The sequence below is a fragment of the Lepidochelys kempii genome, chromosome 9 (assembly GCF_965140285.1).
Source record: "Lepidochelys kempii isolate rLepKem1 chromosome 9, rLepKem1.hap1, whole genome shotgun sequence".
Lineage (NCBI taxonomy): Eukaryota > Metazoa > Chordata > Testudines > Cheloniidae > Lepidochelys > Lepidochelys kempii.
Window position 1 is genome coordinate 93,958,133 of NC_136388.1, and position 22,047 is coordinate 93,980,179.

Here is a 22,047-nt window from a genome sequence, read left to right on the forward strand (position 1 = left end):
CCCGGAGCTCCAGCCACCGCTACTGCCCGGCCCTTTAAATCCCCGCCGGAGCCCTGCTGCCCAAGCCCTGGGGTAGCATTTAAAGGGCCGGGGCGGGTAGCGGCAGCTGGAGCCCCGGGGCTCTTTAAATCCCCGATGGAGCCTGGCCGCCGCTACCCCAGGGCTCGGGCAGCAGGGCTCAGGCCGGGATTTAAAGGGTTCGGGGCTCCAGCAGCTGCTACCACAGCAGAGCCCCAGGCCCTTTAAAGCTCTGCCAGAGCCCAGAGCCCCAGGGTAGCGGTGGCAGCTGGGAGCCCCCAGGGCTCCTCAGTGATTTAAAGGGCCTGGGGCTCTGCTGCGGTAGCGGCAGCTGGAGCCCTGGGCCCTTTAAATCACCCCCGAGCCCCAGGGCTCCCAGCCGCCTCTGCAGCTGGTAGCTCGGGGGTGATTTAAAGGGCCCCGGGCTCCCAGCCACCACTACCGCAGCTGGAGCCCTGGCCCTTTAAATCGAGATTTAAGGCCACGCCTCTTCCGGTTGAGGCCATGCCCCCTGCTCAGGACTCCGGCATACCGGTAAGTTCTCTAACTTACTTTCACCCCTGACCCAAGCTTGTGTTCTTCTCTTAATATAAACACTCTGTGTTTTCTACTTAAGCCTGTACATTGTTAGGGTCAGGGACCTGCTTCTCCCTAACACATACTTGTAGACAAAATCAATTATTTTATATTCTCTAGGACGTAATAGATGAGAGACCTCTTAGGACACTTAACATGTCCTAGGAAGTGGTGCCAGCAATCCAGAAGGTGATACACTTCCTTTTGACCCAGGGCTTAATGATATCCCAGCAGGGTGTTAGGGTGAATTTTGTTACTACAAGTGCTGTATTTCAGATCAGACATAAAAGACTCCAGACTTCTTTTTCTCAATAATGGTGGGTTAGTTCTGGTATCCTGGCAAAATTCCAATTAGGTAATTACATTCTGCCTCCTGAAAATTCCCCCTTCACCTTCTGTCCTAGAATATTTTATGATGTTGCTATGACCGCTTTAAAAAGCTTACTTCATTTTACTTCAGAAATGGCTGTGTTGCAGTGGTGAGTGAAGTGTCCCCTGTATGCATATGTCTAAATGTTCAAAAGATTTTCAATCAAGTCTCTAGATCTAAAAGTTGACACCTACATTTTTGCACACTTGCTTTTGAGGGCCATGTTTTTGCATACAAATCGACTGAACTCTGGATGTGAAAACTGGGCCAAATCCTGCTCGCTCCTTGAAGTCAAGGGTACTACTTGCATGAGTAAGGCTATATCTACACCACCTAGGGAGGTGGTAGAATCTCCTTCCTTAGAGGTTTTTAAGGTCAGGCTTGACAAAGCCCTGGCTGGGATGATTTAACTGGGAATTGGTCCTGCTTCAAGCAGGGGGTTGGACTAGATGACCTTCTGGGGTCCTTTCCAACCCTGATATTCTATATTCTATGATACACTAGAGAGCTTATAGCGGCATGGCTGTACGAATGCAGCTGTGCCACTGTAAGATCTCTCGCGTCGCTGCTCTATGCGAATGGGAGAGAGCTCTCCCTTTAGCATAATTAAACCACCCCCCAAAAGAGTGACGGTAGCTATGTCTGTGGGAGAAGCTTTCCCACCGACATAGCACTGTCCACACCAATGCCTTTGTCAGTGTAATTTATGTCACTCAGAGGGGTGTTTTTTCAAGCCCCCGAGTGACCTATTGACATAAGTGGTAGTGGAGACATTGCTTTAGGCAAGCAATATCAGAAACCGTATTTGTATGTACAAATGAACTAGTGCATTTTGTGCACCTAGAGTGGTTTACCACATGTTACCAAAAAAAAACAACCAAAAAACCCGAGCACTCTTAGGTGTGCAAATTTGGAGACTTCTTCAGAAACTGTGCTGCATAGTTTACAATTGATTTGAGAGGGATTACAGAGTTTATAATCTATAGGGAGGCTAATCCAGAGGATGACAGTAGCCTACTATGTGGAAGACCTGGGTTCAAATCCTGTGTTCTACCATGCACTTCCTGTGTGATCTTGGGCAAGCCACTTAGTCCCCCCGTGCCTCAATTTTCCATCTCTAAAACTGTAAACAGGTGCTGTGGGATGTTGTACACTGATATTTTAGATTACATTAAAGATCCGATACACTACAGGTTGTGAAGATCTCAGTAATGGAGACCCTATAAGTATCTAAGGGATAAATTTGTCCAGAATCTTTGGATTTGGAAACAAATGAGCCTATGTAAATAAGAATTGGTGCTATTATGATATACAAGTGACATGGAGCATTCAAATTCTAGAAAAAGGCCGGAATGGGAGTTCCTTTTCCATGCATAAAATATATTGGGTAATGATTATGTAGGATGAGCAAAAAAAAAAATAAATTGTGTTTGTGCCTTGTGTTGAAGAAATTCATCATGTTCATCCCTGGACAAGTGTAATGCTGCAAATGTCAATGTCTGCAGGGTCTATCTGCCATATAAATGCCAATCAGATACATTTACACTTCTAAGGAGAAGATTTAGCTTGTGCATTTGACTTTTCATGTTGCTTTCAACATTTGTTTGTGATTTCTCACCTAATTTCAGTTTGTACACTAGGATCCTGATCCAAAGTCAACAGAGACCAGCGCAAAGATTTCTGTTGACTTTGGCCGCCGACTGACAAATAATCAGATCTGTACAAGTAACTGTTTTGTGCTCAATGGAAAGTGGTGGCGCGTCATTTTCCCATGTAATGCACAAATCAAAATGATGAGGGACCCTTGGTATAAAATTTCCTGTCCCTTTAATTAGTATTGTAGCATCCAAAAAGAACAAACTACATAAAATGCACTAGTGAAGTCAGTACAAACTAAAATTTCATATTGATAATGACTTTATACTGCTCTATATACTATCCACTGACATGCAAGTACTATATTTACATTCCAATTGATTTATTTTATAATTATAAGGTAAAAATGAGAAAGTAACTAATTTTTCAGTACTAGTGTGCTGTGACACTTTTGTATTTTTAGGTCTGATTTTGTAAGCAAGTAGTTTTTAAATGCAGTGAAACTTGGGATATGAAACACAAATCAGACTCCTGAAAGTCCAAGCATTAGTTTGGAAAGGTTGAGAGCCACTGGTCTAGTCTGCTGAGTAGACAGCCCGCTTCACGACAAACTGTCCAAATGCAAAACAGACACATAAGACAGACCACACGTTTTTCATTTTCCTCTGTGAAACAAAATTAAAGCAAACAAACCAACCGCCCAGAGCTCAAAATGTAATTTACATGAAGAAATACATGATAGAGGGAATTTGTACAGTTCTAACTAAGACCATTTTGTCTGGTTTCATGTGGATCAGCTTGAGGTCTGAATTTCCTGTCATTTGTTTGTCAATATTTGTTATCTGAACATAACAGTTATGTATTTATTTAAGGCTAAATTCCAACCTTGCCTGACAGCAAGGTGTTTTATGAGAAATCATTCTTACTAAAATTGGGAGTAGCACTCCAATACATTTAAGCCAACTTTATTATTTTTACTCTGGGTATTCAGATATATACTAGTTTGATGGAGCTACTTTGGGGATAGCCACTCAGTCAATGCAAATAAATAGATAGGGTGAGATCCTTAGCAGGTGTACATCAGCACAGCTTTACGTCAGTCCGTGGAGCTACTCTTATTTAAACCAGCTGAGGATCCATCCCTAGTTTTTATGAAGCTGTAGACTGGATTCTGTGCAGGAAGATTTCATTTCTAGGGAAACATTTTTATGTATCAGAGTAACAGCCGTGTTAGTCTGTATTCGCAAAAAGAAAAGGAGGACTTGTGGCACCTTAGAGACTAACCAATTTCTTTGAGCATAAGCTTTTGTGAGCTACAGCTCACTTCATCGGATGCATACTGTGGAAAATACAGAAGATGTTTTTATATACACAGACCATGAAAAAATGGGTGTTTATCACTACAAAAGGTTTTCTCTCCCCCCACCCCACCCCACTCTCCTGCTGGTAATAGCTTATCTAAAGTGATCGCTCTCCTTACAATGTGTATGATAATCAAGGTGGGCCATTTCCAGCACAAATCCAGGTTTTCTCCACAAATCCAGGTTTTAATAGCTAAGCTATTACCAACAGGAGAGTGGGTTTGGGGGTGGGGGGGGGGGGGGTGGAGAAAACCTGGCTTTGTGCTGGAAATGGCCCACCTTGATTATCATACACATTGTAAGGAGAGCGATCACTTTAGATAAGCTATTACCAGCAGGAGAGTGGGGTGGGGTGGGGGGAGAGAAAACCTTTTGTAGTGATAAACACCCATTTTTTCATGGTGTGTGTGTATAAAAACATCTTCTGTATTTTCCACAGTATGCATCCAATGAAGTGAGCTGTAGCTCACGAAAGCTTATGCTCAAATAAATTGGTTAGTCTCTAAGGTGCCACAAGTATTCCTTTTATTTTTATGTGTGTTTCTCTTTGCATTTAAAACATATCTATAGTGCAATAAATGGACATTAGAATGAAGCTGAGTCGGGATGTCTGTGTGCATTTATTTCACTTCCCACTAGGATGATTACTGTGTGTAAAAAAGGTAAAAGGGCCAGATGCTCAGCTGGCATGGCTCTAATGAAAGCAAATGAGCTATGTCAATTTACACCCACTGAGGATCTGTCCAGAAAGTCTAAACTGTATAGGTTTAGCATGAAGACTGCAAAAGTGACTAATAAAATGTGCATTAAATTAGAAGCTGCGATGTAGTTTTGTGGAACTAAGATTCTGTTATGAGCTTTGCAGTATGTGTATTAATAAAATAATGACACACATAATGAGCACAGCCTAAACACCAGTACTTGAGTAAAATAAAGTCTTAATAAACAACACATTCCATTAGCTCTCCCTTTAACAACTAATATACTTCCAGTTCATTAAACTATTGCATGCAACTCCTCCTCCTACAAATAGATCCCATAATTCAGTCTTTTCCAGAGTTGCACATTCTTTTAGTCTACAGGGTACATTATCAGAACACATTTTAACAAAAAGCCTTCTGTTTAGTGGTGTTTAAGAAAAGCTATAGGAAATGCATGTGGTTTTATTTGTCAGAGGTCATTTGTTTGCTTCACTGTTGTTTTCATTCTATTTGTACAATCTCTAAATTATGGTTATTATGGAAAGCCCGTGGTTATTCATCCTAAACCACTTCAGATTAATTTCCTTATTTTATCTCAGACTTTTCAGCTTGTGTGTGTTTGAAAGTATGATCTAATACTACCAACTGTCCTTTCAGAAACAACCAGAGAGACTTTTATAGGAACCAGTCATATACTCATGTGAAGGGTAGTAACTTCCGCTGGCACGCAGTGGAAAAGCTGCACGGTGAACAGAAGTGGCTGCACGCTGGATCCCTTAAGCCAAAAGATGCTCCAGGGCAGGGTCCAGCTGTTGGAGGGTGATGATGAATCTTTTTGGATGTGACAATCACAAAAACCCATCTTGGGGCCTACATTGAATCCCCATCAACCCCTGCCATTCCTGCCTACAACATATTCAGATGGAGTACAGTTAATCATAGAATATCAGGGTTGGAAGGGACCTCAGGAGGTCATCTAGTCCAACCCCCTGCTCAAAGCAGGACCAGTCCCCAATTTTTGCCCCAGATCCCTAAATGGCCCCCTCAAGGATTGAACTCACAACCCTGGGTTTAGCAGGCCAATGCGCAAACCACAGTTGAAAAAACACATCAAGAAAAATGAAGAGGCAGCTTGTGCTTACTCACAAAAGCAAACCTCTTCCAGGCTTTTATCAAGAAGTGACCAAGCTCAGCCTAGAAGTTGTTGTCATGTAAGGTCTTTCAAAGAACTCCCAGTCCCTAGCCCACACACCTCCTCTGCATATACTCGTGATTCATTAGGTGGGTAATTCTAGCCCCAGTACAGCGCAGTGCATTGCACACAGTGTGGTAGGATGCATCAGTGAGGAAGCCAGGGACGGTGCTAACAGCTTGCTGGAGAAACCAGGAGTGGGACCTGCCCTCTCTGGAGAAATTGCCTAACCTGTGAGTTAGGAAAGAAGACTCCACCACCTAGAAATCATGAGTATGTGGAGAAAAACAGGAGGGCAGGCTAGGGGTTCCTGGAGAGAGCTTGCACAGGGAGGAACCGCAGTATGTGGTTGAGGGCACCTGGAATGCAGACCAGAGGATGAGGAAGTGACCGCCAGGCTCCAGGGAGTTGTGCTGGCTGTACAAAGCTGCAAGTCATCAACTTTTCTTTTGGGCCTGGCTGAAAGAACCTGGGTCTTGATTTCTCTGCTTTAGAGATGGGCAGAGGAAAGCTCTTTTGGGGCATGTATGGACCTGAAAGTCACAGATTGCTGTATCTTTTTTCAGTACGGCAACCCCAAGCATTCCTAAATTATGAGTCAGGCCCCCGAAAAAACATGTGATTAGTTTAAAAATCATAAGATTAAAATAATGAAACCTGAAACATTTTGGGTTCTTTTCATTTGCCTTTTAGTTTTAAGCCTTCGGGGGTCACATGTTCAAGCTTTGCTCTGCAAACAGGAGGGCTGGAAACTTTTTTTTTTTTTAAATGACAACTGAGAATCTCACATAATCCCATAACTCCAGCAGCGGGGGCTTGAAGAGAAACATCAAATACGGTGAGACTCGCAGAGTTGGCGGCACTGCCTTGTTTGTCATATTTAACAATGGCAATTGGCTCCATGTGCGTGATTTGAAGAGGTTGTGCAGCTGAGGAGAAAAAACTGCCACCCTCACCAGCACCCACATTTCTAAGTGGATGGACTGAATTCATGGCCAAGTCTGACAATTGGTTATAAACCAGCCTCACCATAGCCAAGCATGCTTGCTGCAAGCCAGCTCCAATGGAGCCCAAATATATACAAATCAAGGGTCATAGGAACTCACAAGGTTCAGAGTTTCAGTGCTTAACAAACCCCACTAGGCCACGCAATCCTTCTCTACTCAGTGCTGTGTCCCTGGAGTAGAGGGCCAATGGCCTGCTGTCCAGCTCTAGCATCTTTGGTGGATGGACTATTCTGTTTTTCTGTCTTGTATCTTTCCCCTCTATGGAGTCCCAACTTTCTTTTGTTCTCTGATGGAAATTAGCAAGTTAACCTTTCACAGAAGCGAAAACAGAAGACGCAAAACCTGGTGCATTTCTCCACTGCTACTATAATCAACACCCCTCCTGCACCCCCACACCTTTCAAGATCCCTGGGTACTGCACATGCCTCTCACAATATGCGGTATGCCCCATCAGTGCATCAAATGCCCCAACAACAGCCATGTGGCCCATATTAGACAATCCCTACTTTCTCATGCAGAAAGAGGATAAAACACAAAAACACCCTTGTCATCCATGGTTGAACACTTTTCACATGATCACACCCTGTCGGACACCTCAATGCTCATATTCAAAGAAAACTTGCACAATACCTTGAAAAGATGAGCTTGGGAGCTTAAATTCCTTTCTCTGCTAGACACCAAAAAATCAGAAACTCAGTAGAGACGCTGGTTTTATGTTTCATTACAACAACCTGTAACCCACTAACTTGCATTTAAGTCTCACCAAAGACTTTACTGATACCCATCTTAGAGACGAGTGCATACAATCAGATGTATCTGATATTGAGCTATTCAGTGCAATATGTTCCATTCACTTAGGGTTTTTAAACTACTGCCACTATTTAATGTGATCTGAGCCTTCGATATTTAATTATCAGTGTGCAACTTTCATACTTAACCCATGAAAAAAATATTGCTGATCTGAAATCACAAGGAGGAGAAAAATGGATCAAGAGATCTACACTTAGTTGGGACTGTACCATCCAAAAATCAGTAATTTAAAGCAGTGATAAAGGGCCTCGGAGTCAAAACACTCACGCAAGTGAGTAAAAGTTACTCACATGAGTAGACCTTTCCTATCAATGCCAGTGTTTGTCGTAGTGAATTAATCCAACACTGTATTTGGTCCAGTGTCTCTTGACTCTCACGGGTTTCAGAGTAGCAGCCGTGTCAGTCTGCATTCGCAAAAAGAAAAGCAGGACTTGTGGCACCTTAGAGACTAACCAATTTATTTGAGCATAAGCTTTCGTGAGCTACAGCTCACTTCATCGGATGCATTCAGTGGAAAATACAGTGGGGAGATTTGTACACACAGAGAACAATAGGTGTTATCATACACACTGTACCAGCAGGAGAGCGGGGGCGGGGGAACCTTTTGTAGTGATAATCAAGGTGGGCCATTTCCAGCAGTTAACAAGAACATCTGAGGAACAGTGGGGGGGAGGGGGAATAAACATGGGGAAATAGTTTTACTTTGTGTAATGACCCATCCACCCCCAGTCTCTATTTAAGCCTAAATTAATTGCATCCAGTTTGCAAATTAATTCCAATTCAGCAGTCTCTCCTTGGAGTCTGGTTTTGAAGTCTTTTTGTTTTAATATTTGTTAGTCTCTAAGGTGCCACAAGGACTCCTTTTCTTTTTGACTCTTACAATATGGTTTTTAAAAAGTTGCTATTATCTTTTAGCTCTGCTTTTTATCAGAGAAAGTTTTAATGAGAAAACTTAGCAGATGCATGTCTATTTTTCTACAAATTAGGGGAAGTGTTTTTCTTTTGCAATGGGTTTTCTTTATCTTGCACTGGTCAGCTACCATGTAGCATCCATGCAAGGTGTTACCTTCTTATCTGCTTCATTGGCACATACAGCATTTAGATTCTATACAAATAATTTAAATGGGCATTTAAGAGCTGATGCTTGTGTTTATAGGTCCAGGCTTGCCAAGTGCTATAGCAAATGAGCATTTGTATGTTGTCCCAGTTGCAAGGCAACTTATGGTCAAAACTGATAAATTTGACAATGTAAGCTTGATGGCTGTGTCACCTGCAGTAACATAAATGATGTGTTCTTCCTTATTGCTACACCTAACTGCCTTCATTCTTGTGATCAGCATTCACTCCTGCGCTGGCTGCTTTTATACTAATAGCCCTAGCATAGTTAGATACAGTACTTACAGCGGTCTTTTTTTAACCAAGCGAGTAAACTGGGGAGTCAGGATTAGTGCTGGGTAAGCGATGGTGCTTTGCTATAGGGCATATGTGATCTATTTAATCGAAATGGCCCTTCACTGTGGGTGGAAGGGAGCCTCCTTTCTAACTCTCTTCACAGTGCTCAAAGATATGGAAATCATGGCTAGATTATGAAAAGGCAGAGCCATGGCTTGTTCTAATCGCACTGTGGTTTGAGATACTTTCCCCAGATCTTTTATGGGCAATGCAGATGTGTGTTTCTTGGATCTGCACTTATTCTCTGCACAGGTATGGGTCCAGGACCATGGGGAGAAGATATCATGGGAAGCCTACAAATGTCCCAGCAACCAGAAGAACCTTTCACAACAGAACCAGCAGCTCCAGCAGCAGATGTGAGGGTGAGCACACCTCAGCCCTTCCCTACCTCTCCTTCACTAGAACCAGCACATCCACTCTGGGACTTAACATCCTCCACACACATGGCCAGGACCAGCTCAGAGGATGATTTAAAGTCAGCCTGTGAAAGATTCACCTTCTCAGGAGCAGCTTTCAAACCATTTGCCTCCTGATACCGTAACTGATATCTACACTTGGACATTTCAAATTTTGAAGTACAAACTTTAGTCCAGTCATATGCCTCACTCTTCCACAGCAATCCCTTCAGTCTTGCTTCAGTCATCCCTGCTTGCCTACTATCCCCCGCTCCATCCTTCCCAGTCTCTCCTTATTGACTGTCCTCATCCTGTTTTTACCCTTTTACTTATCTGCCTCCCCACGAACAAAGCACACCAAATGCTAGCACTCGAAATACCATTTTTCTTGTTAAAAATTATACCCAGAACTGACACAATAGTTGCCAACCTTTGCCATGACCCACCTACTGTTATCTTAGATACCCTTATCATATCCAGTTCTGGTGTCCACCCTTCAGAAAGGATTTGAATACGCTGGGAAGGCTTCAGGAAAGAGCTACAAGGTGATTCAAGGTCTACACAACATGGCTTATAGTGAGAGACTTAAGAAGCCCATTTCATTTAGTTTATTCAAGAGAAGGGTAAGAGGTGACTTGGTTATGGACGATGAATATCTTCATGGAGAAGATATTTCTGATAGTAAATGGATTTTTAGTCTAGCAGAAAAAGGCATCACAAGATCCAGTGAGTTCCAGCTGGAAGATGAAGCTAGATAAACTCAGACTAGAAATAAAATGTTTTTTTTTTTAAACAGTGAGGATAACTAACCGTTGGAACAACTTCCCTGAGAGTGTGATGGATCCTCGACTACTTGAAGCCTTTCCATTAAGGCTGTATATCTTTCTCAGATATATGCAATAGCTCAGACAGAAGTTATGGGTTTGATGCAGGAATCAATGGATGAGGTTTTCTGGCCTGCATTATGCAGGATGTCAGGCTAGATGATCAAATGGCCCTTCCTAGCCATACAGTCTATAAATCGGTATCCCTTTTTCCCCACTTTTGACACATTTTAATATCACAGGAACCAGGTCTTTCTACAGGCCTGGAAATACCTATATATTTGGTGTACTGTTGCAATCAAATAACAGTCTCATTGATGTTAATAGGAATTCTGAGCATGGGACAAGGGCAGATTATACAAGAATTAAAGACTGTGGACAGAAAACCTGCCTTGTAAATCGCAAAGCAGAATTTTGCTTTGTTTTTCCAGATCTGTGCCTCTACATTAAGAAAAATAATGGCCAAACCCATGACTTCTTAGACCCATTGTCCTTTTAAATCTCTTTTTTTTTCATTGCAATTGAATACATTTTAGAATTATTCAATCACTCATGATGGATATTGGCATTTAACTGTAAATAAAATAAAACAAAATAAAAAAATTGGACTGGATTTTACCAGCTCTCTACTTGTAAATAGTGTGCTTTATAGTTTTGGATGAAAAGTTGTAGTTTTATGTTTTTCAAGCATATTGTCTGCTAAGGTATTGGTTTTATTTTCTAGTTTAATTTGTTCTTTAGATTCTGTGGTCTTCAGTCAATTCACTGGCTGATTGAATTATTATCCCAATAATGAGATTATACATGATTAGTGTCAGTTACCTATCTGATCTTTTAAGTAGGTTAATTGGCAGCTCTGAATAATTATCAGCAATCTCACCTTGCTGACTGAGACTCTTGGAGAATAAATGAAGCACAAAGATGGGGAGAGAGAAGGGGGGGCGCGGGAGGTGGCGTTTGAAGGGAAACAGTTCTGGATTTAAACTTGAAAGTTATTTAGTGTGAGAAAAGCAAACTTTTTCACTAGTAACTTTTACATAAAATGAAACAATTTTGGAGTATTTTAAGTGTCCCATCAAAATTTTGGCCTTGTAATGTATATTTTTCCCCGCAGCACTGATCAAGAGTCTTTCTCAACACAACAAGGAAACCATTGAGAGGTAGATAAATAGGCCCTACTCCTGTTATCATATTTGCATCGTGGGATCATTGTGCTGTCAAAGTCAATAGGGATCATATAGGTGTAAAAGTAAAAGTGTGCTGGAGTGATTCGTTCTGGTTTTTTGAACCTCAGAAGTTCATGTTTTCTTGCTTTTCTCCACAACTATCAGGGCTAAAAACTTACCTTTTTAAACTGGAAACTGAGATTAACACATATTCATATTTCTTCAGGAACTGGGTTTAAGAAAAATAAATATCATGAGAACTGGCAATACTTAAATATGTGTATGTTGTTCCTTTTTACTTAGTGCAGTGTAGAAAAAAACTAAAGTTACGTTTCTGATTGATTTTTACTACAAAGAGGAAGATTTGGAATGTGTGAAGAAACAGAGTAGACTTTGGAGAAGCCAAGGAGAAAAAAAATATGGTAGACCCAATCCTGCAGTCTTTTCTCTATCAAATCTCTGAGGATTGAAGCCGAATGATGTTCTTGATTTCCTGTTAAAAAGCACATTTTTTCTTCTACATTCAATGTTGCAGAGAGGTGGCTATTGAAGAGCAAATAGCATCAGTCACATTCTGCCTCATGGTTTAACAACAAAGTTATCAGGTCCAGAATCCTGCTTACTTCAATGACAAAAAGGGCAACATCCTGCTTTCCTCAATGGATCCAAATAGCCTTAAACTCAGCAGAACCTATGTAGATCTGTTACATGGGTGGGTGTCAGGGCCGGGTCACGGGCAGCCGGTGTATTGACTCAGAGTCAGAGTCAGACATCTGGAATCGGTGGCATGGGTCAATCTGGGATCAGGAACCAGGGGGTCAGAGGCAGGAGTCGAGGCCAAGTCAAGAGCCAGGGCTGGGAATTAACGCTGAGATCAGGAACCAGAAGTTAGAAGCAGGAGACCAGTTAGCTAAGTTAGAAACTGGCTATTGGAGCCAGGAGATAAAACCAAGGTCAAAAACCAGAGATCAGAAGCAGGGCCTGTAACAGCAGCTAACTGGGTTTCCATATAGTTGCATCCGAGCAGTGCCATTGATTTCAACAGAACTACTCACATGCTTGAAAACTAAACACACGCTTAACTGCTTTGTGGGATCAAAGCCATATTGAGCAATACTGACCTCACTGGAGTTACACCTGAGATGAATTTGCCCCCTGACCTCCTACCCCCTTTTTCTCCAGGGCACATACCTACACTTCCATCCAGTAAACAGTGTCATTTTCTAGTTCCTAAGCGCTCCTTTTATTTGAAAACTTTATGACTTGTTTAGTATCTTATAACCATGGGTTGATTTCCTTCATCTTGGTTTTCTCTCAACAGGACTTTCTATTCCTACCCAAAGGAATTCAGTTGTACTGTACAAAATTTAATCAAAGCTAACTTGTTGGAGCTTATGAAAGACAGCCATCTCTTCGTGCTACTTCATCTACCTTAAGAAAAGTTGCTGAAAATCTGATGCCAGGTGAAGCTGCTATCTATAAATGTCAGAGATAAGAAGGTCTTTCAGCTCTCTGCTTGTAAAAAATTATACTAGTATGTGGTCCTGGTGACTAAAATTACAGGCATTTAGACTGTCAGGCAGGGAAAAACTAATAGTAAAATAGCAAAGCGATGCTGTCTTGGTAATAGTTATTAGGTCTTTTATTTCTTAAAATAGTATGGTTGTATAAGGTTATTTTCTAGCAGGTATGTTAATAAGGGGTCTGCAGTATTTTGCAGCTCATTAATTGTTGATTACATAAGTGGTTTTGAATGAAGCACCATTGGAAAGTCCTGCCACAGAGCCAAGCTGACAGGATTTACTTCTTTTTTATTATTATAGTCAATAGCTGATTTGTGAAGAACATAATTGCTCTTTGTTCTCATGTTAGGCATTCATTTTATGGAGCAGGCTAACATTTTAGATCAACAAAAGTATTTCTAACTGAAAAAAAAGAGCACCAGGCAAATCATTACAAGACTGACTGATTTAGAACCCATGGTCAACCAAATATCTTTGGCTATTGACCCTGTAATTCCTGGCTGAGGTCTTTTATTGAAATCTACATAGAAGTTGATATAACATTATTATACTGTCTCTCTTTATTAGGAATTTGCCCATGAAGTGTTTGTATGACCAAATACGTTGTACAAATGCTTCCTACATCTTTTTTTCTTCAACCAAACACGTAGTCTATCTAGTACATACGGCTTTTGTATTTGTATCTCTGTGTAAATTAACAACTGGTGGAGTACACATGTTCTTTTCACAATGACCATTGCTAGTGTAACCCTTCTGCCCGTCAGAGTTGGCAGCAACAAGGGCCGGGTTCAATATCTAGGGGTTCCATTCCAATAACACAATGCAAACCGGCTCGAGCCCCCACCCAGTGACCTGGGACAAATATATACCACCCCCGCTGAGCGCCTCCAAGAGGCAATACTTCCTCTCTCCCAAGCACATAGTCTGAGTGTAGCAAAAGCCTTTTAATAACAGAGAGAAACAATGTGGCATTATGTTTGGGAAACACCACCAACAGGATTCATAACACAACCCATGAGCAAAAAACCCACCCCAGGCAAATTGGGGGCATGCCCTTTTCCCTTTGGTTCTTGAGTCCAGCAACCCCAAATCACCCAAAGTCCCAAAAGTCCAATGCCCCAAAAGTCTCTGTCCCTGGTCAGGGCAGCCCCAGAGTTCGAAAGTTTATCTGCGGAGCTTTACCTCCCAACCTGGGTGGAAATGGGACAGGGGTAAGAGGCACCTTACGTGATCTGAAGCTGACCGCCCCATAGCTCCATAGCGGCGCTCCACTCCGCCAGCCGCCCCACAAACTCCTTCGCTCAGCTGCACTCTGCTCCGCTCCGCTCCGTCAGCCGCCCCACGAACTCCTTCGCTCAGCTCCACGGCCCACAAGCAGCTCCTGCCATCCACACACTGCGCCGCATCGAACTGCTTCACCAGCCGTCCCGCAAACTGCTCCACAATATATCTTCAGGCTCCCCCACTACTTAACACAACACTCAGTGATTTCAGCTCTTAGGTGAATTCAGCTTATAATAGGGGAGCCCCAGTGCTGGTGCACTGTCAGCCCAAAGTGAGCTCAGCAGCCTATAACTAGACTTCTACTGAAATCAAAATTAGCTCTGATATTCCACAGTGGAGAGAGGAGGAAGTGCAATTAGCATGTAAGGCCCTCACCAGGGGGCCCATGCCACCAAGTATTAATACTTGTCCCCAGCCTCTCTCCATTCACACAGTTTTGGAACCCATGACCCTTGCCTAGCGAGTGCTACTGAGTTGATGGTGAATCCCTCCATCATAACAAAAGGCCACGTACAGTTCCAAGCACAGTTCCCATAATCAGGGTAATAACAATTTATTCTTCCTGCCCCAATAGCAGAGACACTGGGGATCCCACAGCAGCCACAGTGACCATTTGGGCAGCTATGGTCTCATTCTAGGCGTGGTGGGTGTGCCCATGCAAATGAGATCGGCCCCTGAAGTTCTCCTCCACAACTTGCCACACCTCACCACCAGATGTCAGGGTGGAGCTCATCCTGACACTGCTTACACTAGTGACATGGCAGTAGAATGTGTGTCCTGGACAAACTGTTCTGTACTATAAATATGCACCTACTTCAGTATATGTTCACTGAAGAATAAGACTTACATTGTGGAAACGACACCTGAAACCACATACGCTATGTGTTAATAATCATAACACTTTACGTTTACGCAGAGTTTCTCATCCACAGAGCTCAATATTCTATTCAGAGATTTGATAATTTAAAACACACAAACGCCTCTGTGAGAGGAAAGTATTTTACACCTATTTTACAGCTGAGGAAACTGAGATGCAGAGAGGTTAAGCGAAGAAGCCTGTGACAGAACTAGGGTTACAGTCTCCCTATTCATACAATCCATGTTTTAATCATGAGACCATCTTAATTAGACAGGGACAGCAGAACTTGGGGGTTGGGGAGGGAAAGCTACTGCACCCACAATGGCAACATTCGGGGGTGATCGATGTTTCTTCTCCCCTCCACAATATCTCATGGATGAAAAAAAGTGAAACCTGGAGGAGGGGTTGGAGTAGCCACCGTGACACATGAGATCAAGCCAGCAGCCGGGAGCAAGTAAGAACGGTTCTCCTCTTCCTGCCTTCCAGCCATCCTGGGTCCCGTTGGAGACACCCCGCTCAGGGGGAAGGAGCAGGAGCACATACACCAAATGCTTGGCTAGGGGACAGGGCACCAGCACCTGAGCCATAGGGCACACAGGGTGCCAGCTGCCAAGGGTGTGGAGAGGGCAGCAGAGCATGCTGGATACCAGCTACGGAGAAACTACCATAGAAAGGGCAGAAGGGACTGCTGGGATGCCCCTTCCCATCCTGGAGCCAGGTGCACTCCTTCTCCCCTCCCACCACATCTGAATCTCTCCCCTCACTCCCTCTCCTATTCCTCCGCCCCCCGTTCAAAACAAGCTTCCTCCCCTCCAGCACCCCCCCACTCCCAATATTAGATCTCACATGGGAAGATCAATACCTAAATGACTTTTGAAATGGAACTTAAGCTTCTAAGTCACTTAGGCCAAGATTCAAAGAGACTTGGGCACCTAACTGCCACTTCAGGTGTGTAAATCCCAGAATCAGGCCCCACTGGGATTCACAAAACCTTCGCTCAGCTGCCGCCAAATGCTGTAGGTGCCTAAATTCACTCAGCGTTTAAGTTTTTGCACTAAAGGCTCCCTAGGCGCCTATGTGTCTGCCTCTGAACAGGCGGCAGGAGGAAGAGGAGGAAAATGATTTCATGCTTGTTGAAGTTCTTGCACTTTGGATAAATAAGCAGTGTCATGAGGGGGAGGTAAGGGGGGAAGAAAGAGAGGGAGCACATCTATGCAAGGATGAGAATGACATGACTCCACAGCCTGGTGGTTGGAGCACTCACCTAGGATGTGGGAGACTCAGGACCCAGTCCCTGTACTCCATTGACTAAGTATTCAATCCAAAATGGAATAGCTTCAACAGGAGAGATCGAGGGATTCCACCCATGAGAATATCGCACAGCCCAGAGACTAGACATGGCAGATCCCTGTTCAAATCCCTTCTCCACTCAGGCAGATGGGGGCTTGAACTGTGTGTGTGTGTGTATGTGTGTGCAGGAGGGCGTCTCCCACTTCCCAAGCGAATATCCTAACCCCTGGGCTAAAAGTTATGAGGGAGCAGCTCATCATTCCTCAGCCTCTTGCAAAAATGGCACAGCTGCTTACCACCAAGAAGGGGTTTGTAGCTGAGAATCTCAGGCAGGAATAGGTGCTGAACTCCCTGGGTTCGGGGGAGACACCCCACTCCTTGTCATCTCCCATTGGCTAGCTTAGGCAGGGAGCCACTTAGCATGCTCTTTTTTGTGAATCCCGTTCTTAGGTGCTCCCTCCATTCGTTGGATAGGAAGCCTGAACACCCAACACAGGCTTTGTAAATCTCATTGACTTTCTAGGCACGTAAGAGTTAGGTGTGGGGGTGCTGAGCATCACAACACCTACGTTCCTTTGAGATTCTAAACCTCATGTGCTTTTTTAAATGGTACCTTTTTGTTCATTCACCCCTATACAGAAATGACTTGATGGCAGTTTGATAATAGATACTTGATTAACTCTAGCTACTTGTCTCCAGGGCATGATTGCACTTTACAAACTCAGATTTCTGGAATCTTAAAAAAGAATACCTTCAGATATAAAAGGTTTCATTTCAGATGAAAAATAGCAACAAGTAGAACCTCAGTTAACATAAGCACTTGGATCCAAAAAGATGACTATGCAAGAGAAGTGCCTCTCTCTCATCTAGCATTCCCTCATTTAAATGTCTGAGATTTCAGTAGGTGTTACAGTCCCAGTTGTCTATCTGTTGCAAGCCGTGAGTGGTGAATGGTGATGTAATATCTGAGTAAGAGATAGCTATTAATGCTTAAGAGCCAAGCAGGAGACAAGCAACACAATGAGTTTAATCAGTAACTCCTTTTGACTATGACTTTGGAGATCCTGTTTTCCCTCCCCTGACACGACCAAATTATTACTTTAACAAAATTGTTAGGAAGTGGGAGCAACCCACAGACACACATGGTATACTTAGATAAGGATAGCTTATTTGGCATATGTGTTTCAGTTTCACAATGTTAGTGTGCAACGACATTCATAAGAATAGGTTAGCAAATGCATCAGGCAATATTAATTTGATGAAGGGTTTTTTTTTTTTACCATTAATAATATCAGTTTACTGTTTGATGCTCCATGCAGATCACATCTGCTTCTTCATGAAAGGTAAGTACACAAGGCTAGATCCAGGTATCCCATTTATAATAATGATTCTGTAATAAACTTCACTAAACATTTCTTGGTAATTTTTCCAGAGCCTTTTCAGAATCACAGAGTCCTAGAGGAAAGCAGTGCCCTTTCTACAGGTACTGAAGATTATGCAACGGAATTCACCCTGACAGGAGAAAAATTCCTCAGACTTTGTGTTAAGTTAACTATATCTTACAGTGCAATGTGATGTGATAAAACATTTAATAGATGGTCCGTAGAGTACGCAGGGACCCGATGACTATATCAAGATTAAGCATGCTTGTAGTGGTGATTCTAGAGAAGGGGCTGCAGAGGTAAAAGCAAACTAGGTGTTTTACAAAACAGATAACCAGAGAAGCATTAGGGTTAATATAGAGCATAACCAGCTTTTTAAGCTTATATTTAGGATCCATTACGCCAATCCTGCTCCCATTGAAGACAATTGGAGTTTTAACTTGGGAACAGGATCCAGCTCAGTATTTCAGACATGTAGTTCTGGGCCAAACTCTCTGAGGAGTAAATGGGTAAAATGCCAAAGTCAATGGGGCTATATCCATTTACACTGGAGAGACTATGAATTTTAGTAAATGAAAATTCCTCAGGGTCTTGAAAGCCCTGCCAAGGTGTAACACAGTTTTAGCTGTTTAAATGAAAATAATTCAAAGTGTACTGTATCCTTTAATATTGTGGTTCCTAGACATGTTTCGCTGTGAACTATTAATTACAGAAACAACACATCAGAACATGAATCATTGTTTTTAAAAGTAAAAAGTTTGATGAGTTCTGAGCTGAAGTCCAATGTTAAAGGCTTGGATTTACATGACACTGAAATATTTTACTATACATAGAGGGATAAAATGAACAACCTAGCCTACCAGTTGCTTGAATACTCAAAATAAGTTTCTTTATGGTTCACTGAAGTCAATAGAAAAACCCCTAGGGTGAAATCCTAGCCACACTGAAGTCAACGGAAGATTTTAACATGCATTTTAATGGGCCCAGCATTTCACCTCTATTGAGGTCAGTGGTGCAGGATCTGGCACAATAGGGCTAATGCAAACCTCACTGAAATCAACGTAAAATCTCCCATTTCATCAGTAGAGTTAGAACAAGTTAATGAGTCAGTAATCCAGATAGGCAGAATATGCACATCGGATGTGTGCAGAGCCCATGGGAGATGCTCCACATCACTTAAGACCTTAAGTGGTGAAGGAGCACTCCTGTATGGGTGGCTCTGCACCCCTCCCTTGAAAGCTGCAGAAGGAGGCTCTGCACCAAGGCAACAAAGAAGGATGCATGGGGTCCATCACCCTCAACTGGAAATTCCTCTCTCATTGCACTTAATTTTTTCTTTGTCTCTTTTTGCCATCATCATTCTCCAAGCATATTTTAAATTCTAAACTGGAACCTATTTGCTTTATTTCTGGAATAGAATGGAAGCAACAAAAGTATCAAGAGAAATAACAGCGGTCGCCAATCAGAAGTGTTTGTGAAGAAAAAAAAAAAACCTGAAAAATAATTTCCCCCCAAAAAAGAGGCTTTCCATTAAAAATGAAAGTTTTTGCACACACACAAAAAAAATCACTTTTAATTACATTTTCCAGTTTGTTGATGAAAAACAGAAAGCAATGTTTTGTTATTTTATTTTTATACATATTTTGGTTTAAAAAACAAAATGATTTTGCTGAAATTGATTTTTGAAAACCAGAAATTTAATGAAAAACTGAACATTTTTCATTGGAAATGTTGCCAAAAAATACAATAAAAAACACACGCAAAAACAACACACACCTTTTTCTTTAATTTTCCACAAAGAATAATTGGTATTTTTCAACCAGCTCTGTGCCTCACAGGTACCAATGAACAAAGAATTCATTACCTGATTTCCTGAAGGGAGAAAAAAATGTAAGGTGCCATTTTTCCATGGATTGTTTTCTAGTAAGTTAGATTTTTGTGCATCCCAGCTTCCAAGGAGATAAAATTTCCTGGCACAGAATAACTTCCCAAATGGTATAACTATTACTTTTATGACAAAGGGATGCAATGCTTTTTTCATATAATAATGCAGCTGAAACATCATCGGACTGCTTAGATTGTAAGCTCTTTGGGGCAGGGATCATATTTTGCTCTGTTTTTGTAGAGCACCTAGCACAATGTGGTTCTGGCCCATGAGTAGGGCTCCTACCTGTTACGGCAACACAAAAATAATATTAATAAAAAGCCATATTGTGAAGCACCATTTCAAGCAATACAACTGGGACATTTAGGCTCACAATTTTGGTTTGTTAAAACACAGATTTTGGAATCTAATAGCAAGAGCAATCATGTCATTAGATTAGAAAAAAAAATCAATGCAGTTTGTTTTTTGTTTGCATTTAAACATACCCTGGGGTTCACTGAAACTACAGAGTAGCAGCAACAGCTAACAAGCTGATGGAGCATCATTGTGTTTTACATCCATGCAGGCGATTTTGGTTGAAAAGAGCCCTATCCATATTTTAAAAAGACAATGGATAACAGAAGGAAATAGCTTCAAGCCTAATTGATATTCTTTCCCTGTTCATTCACTGCAATCAGCTTGACAGATGCAGATCAAATTAATGGCACACATGATAACCTGCGAAGCAAATATTCTTATTAAAATATTTCCCTAGTGTTCATAAATCAATACTTCCCCAAACTCCATCTCTGCCAATTAAATAACTTTTTATGCTTCCTATTAAATACAGCAAGTGTAGGTTACTATGGTGATCAATAGGAGCACAGAAAAACCTCTGATTCATCATAATTGCCCCATGTTAGAAGGGAAAAAATGCCAAACATCTGAACTGTATCTTTCAGTTTCAAAACGGCTCTTTGAAACAACAATTGCTGTCTGGAGACATAAATCTGTTTGATGAGGCCCATGTAACAGTGGATGAAGCCATCACAAAAATGAAAACATTACAGCAGCCAATTTCTTCAGGTAGAAAGGGACTCTGCTCGGAAGCATCCCACGGCTCAGCGGTGATTTCATTTCATAATCAGAACCCTCATTATTAGTCATTTTATGCTACATATTAAACACAAGACACTATGTGAAAAGAATGGTAAGGGTTACAGATAGACCAGCCAAAACACGACGGGCCAAACTGTCACACGTGCACACCCTGTTTATGTACAGCCCAACCTTTACTGATGTACAGAGGGGATCAAAGTGCCCACTGTGATGTGCCTTTATTTTTACAAAAGAGCAGTTTCTACTGCACTATAAGTTACGTTAGTGACTTTCACCTGCTTTAAAATAGCTCTTATTTCCTAGCCTTTAAATAAGCAATGTTGCTCTGAATCTGACTTTTAGTCTGTCATCTTTTCCTAACATGGTTTGCCTTTTGTCTTTAAATTTCTAGATAGAGCGTTCAAAATCAAAAAGATGTGGGAAATTTACATAGACACTAAACTGGAACCTACTTAATGGAAATCCATAGGGATGAACAAGTAATGTAACACCAGTTCCTCATCTCTGGCCCAGATGTTATTCTTCATTATGTTCCAAGTGACATGAACTCAAACACGATTGAGCAATCCATCTACCACATAATAGTCACCTTAAAAACAGACAGACATTTTAGGAGCCAGGTAATGGTGGATTTAATGTATGGTCTTTTTGATCTACAAGTCTGTCTAATACCTGCTGTGGCAACAATATAATCAAACTTTTATCCACAGAGACATCCATGTTCAGTGAAGGACGTAGTTGACATCTTGATAACTGTTGCTCAAAGGATTACTGTACCTGAGCCTCCTCTAACTCACACAGCATTACTCCACCAACTCCCTTATTACACAAGCATACTAGAGTACCCAGCACAGATGCATGTACATATGACGGTACATTTCAACTTCTACACGTAATCACACAAGCAACTTGGAACACAAGCAAACCAAGCCCTACGAAGTTCGTGGAAGCAGCCATGCTCCAACCCTCCACCTGGCAGCCTGCTAACAATATCTTCCTGGGACACTCAAAGCCCAGCCCCAGTGTAAGGCTCCGCTCCCGCGATCTGATTGGCAGAGTCTCAGAGTGGCTGATTGGCTCGTTGTCCCTACTTAAGCCCGGCTCAGGAACAGGAAGCTATCTATCTGAACAGCTGGGCTCCACCCTGCTTTAGACTGTGTGCCTGTGATTCCTGCTCCTCTGGCTAGATTTCCTGGCATCCAGACCTGGCTTGACCCCAGCATTTGACTTGTGGTTCCTGACCACCAGTTTGCCTCCA

At 42.1% G+C, this 22,047-nt stretch overlaps 1 long non-coding RNA gene across 9 annotated transcripts in view; it reads left to right on the forward strand.

Moving 5' to 3' along the window:
* Positions 1-12,955, forward strand: part of LOC140916727 (uncharacterized) — a 28,345-nt gene extending 15,390 nt beyond the window's left edge. For 7 of the 9 annotated variants that reach the window (XR_012160622.2, XR_012160623.2, XR_012160626.2 and 4 more), the window contains one exon: positions 9,336-10,906. This is a non-coding gene — a long non-coding RNA (uncharacterized LOC140916727). Of the gene's footprint in view, positions 1-9,335; positions 10,907-12,789 lie in introns of those variants that run through there. The other 2 variants (XR_012160628.2, XR_012160627.2) reach the window with 2 other exon arrangements.
* The last annotated feature ends 9,092 nt before the right edge of the window (positions 12,956-22,047 follow it).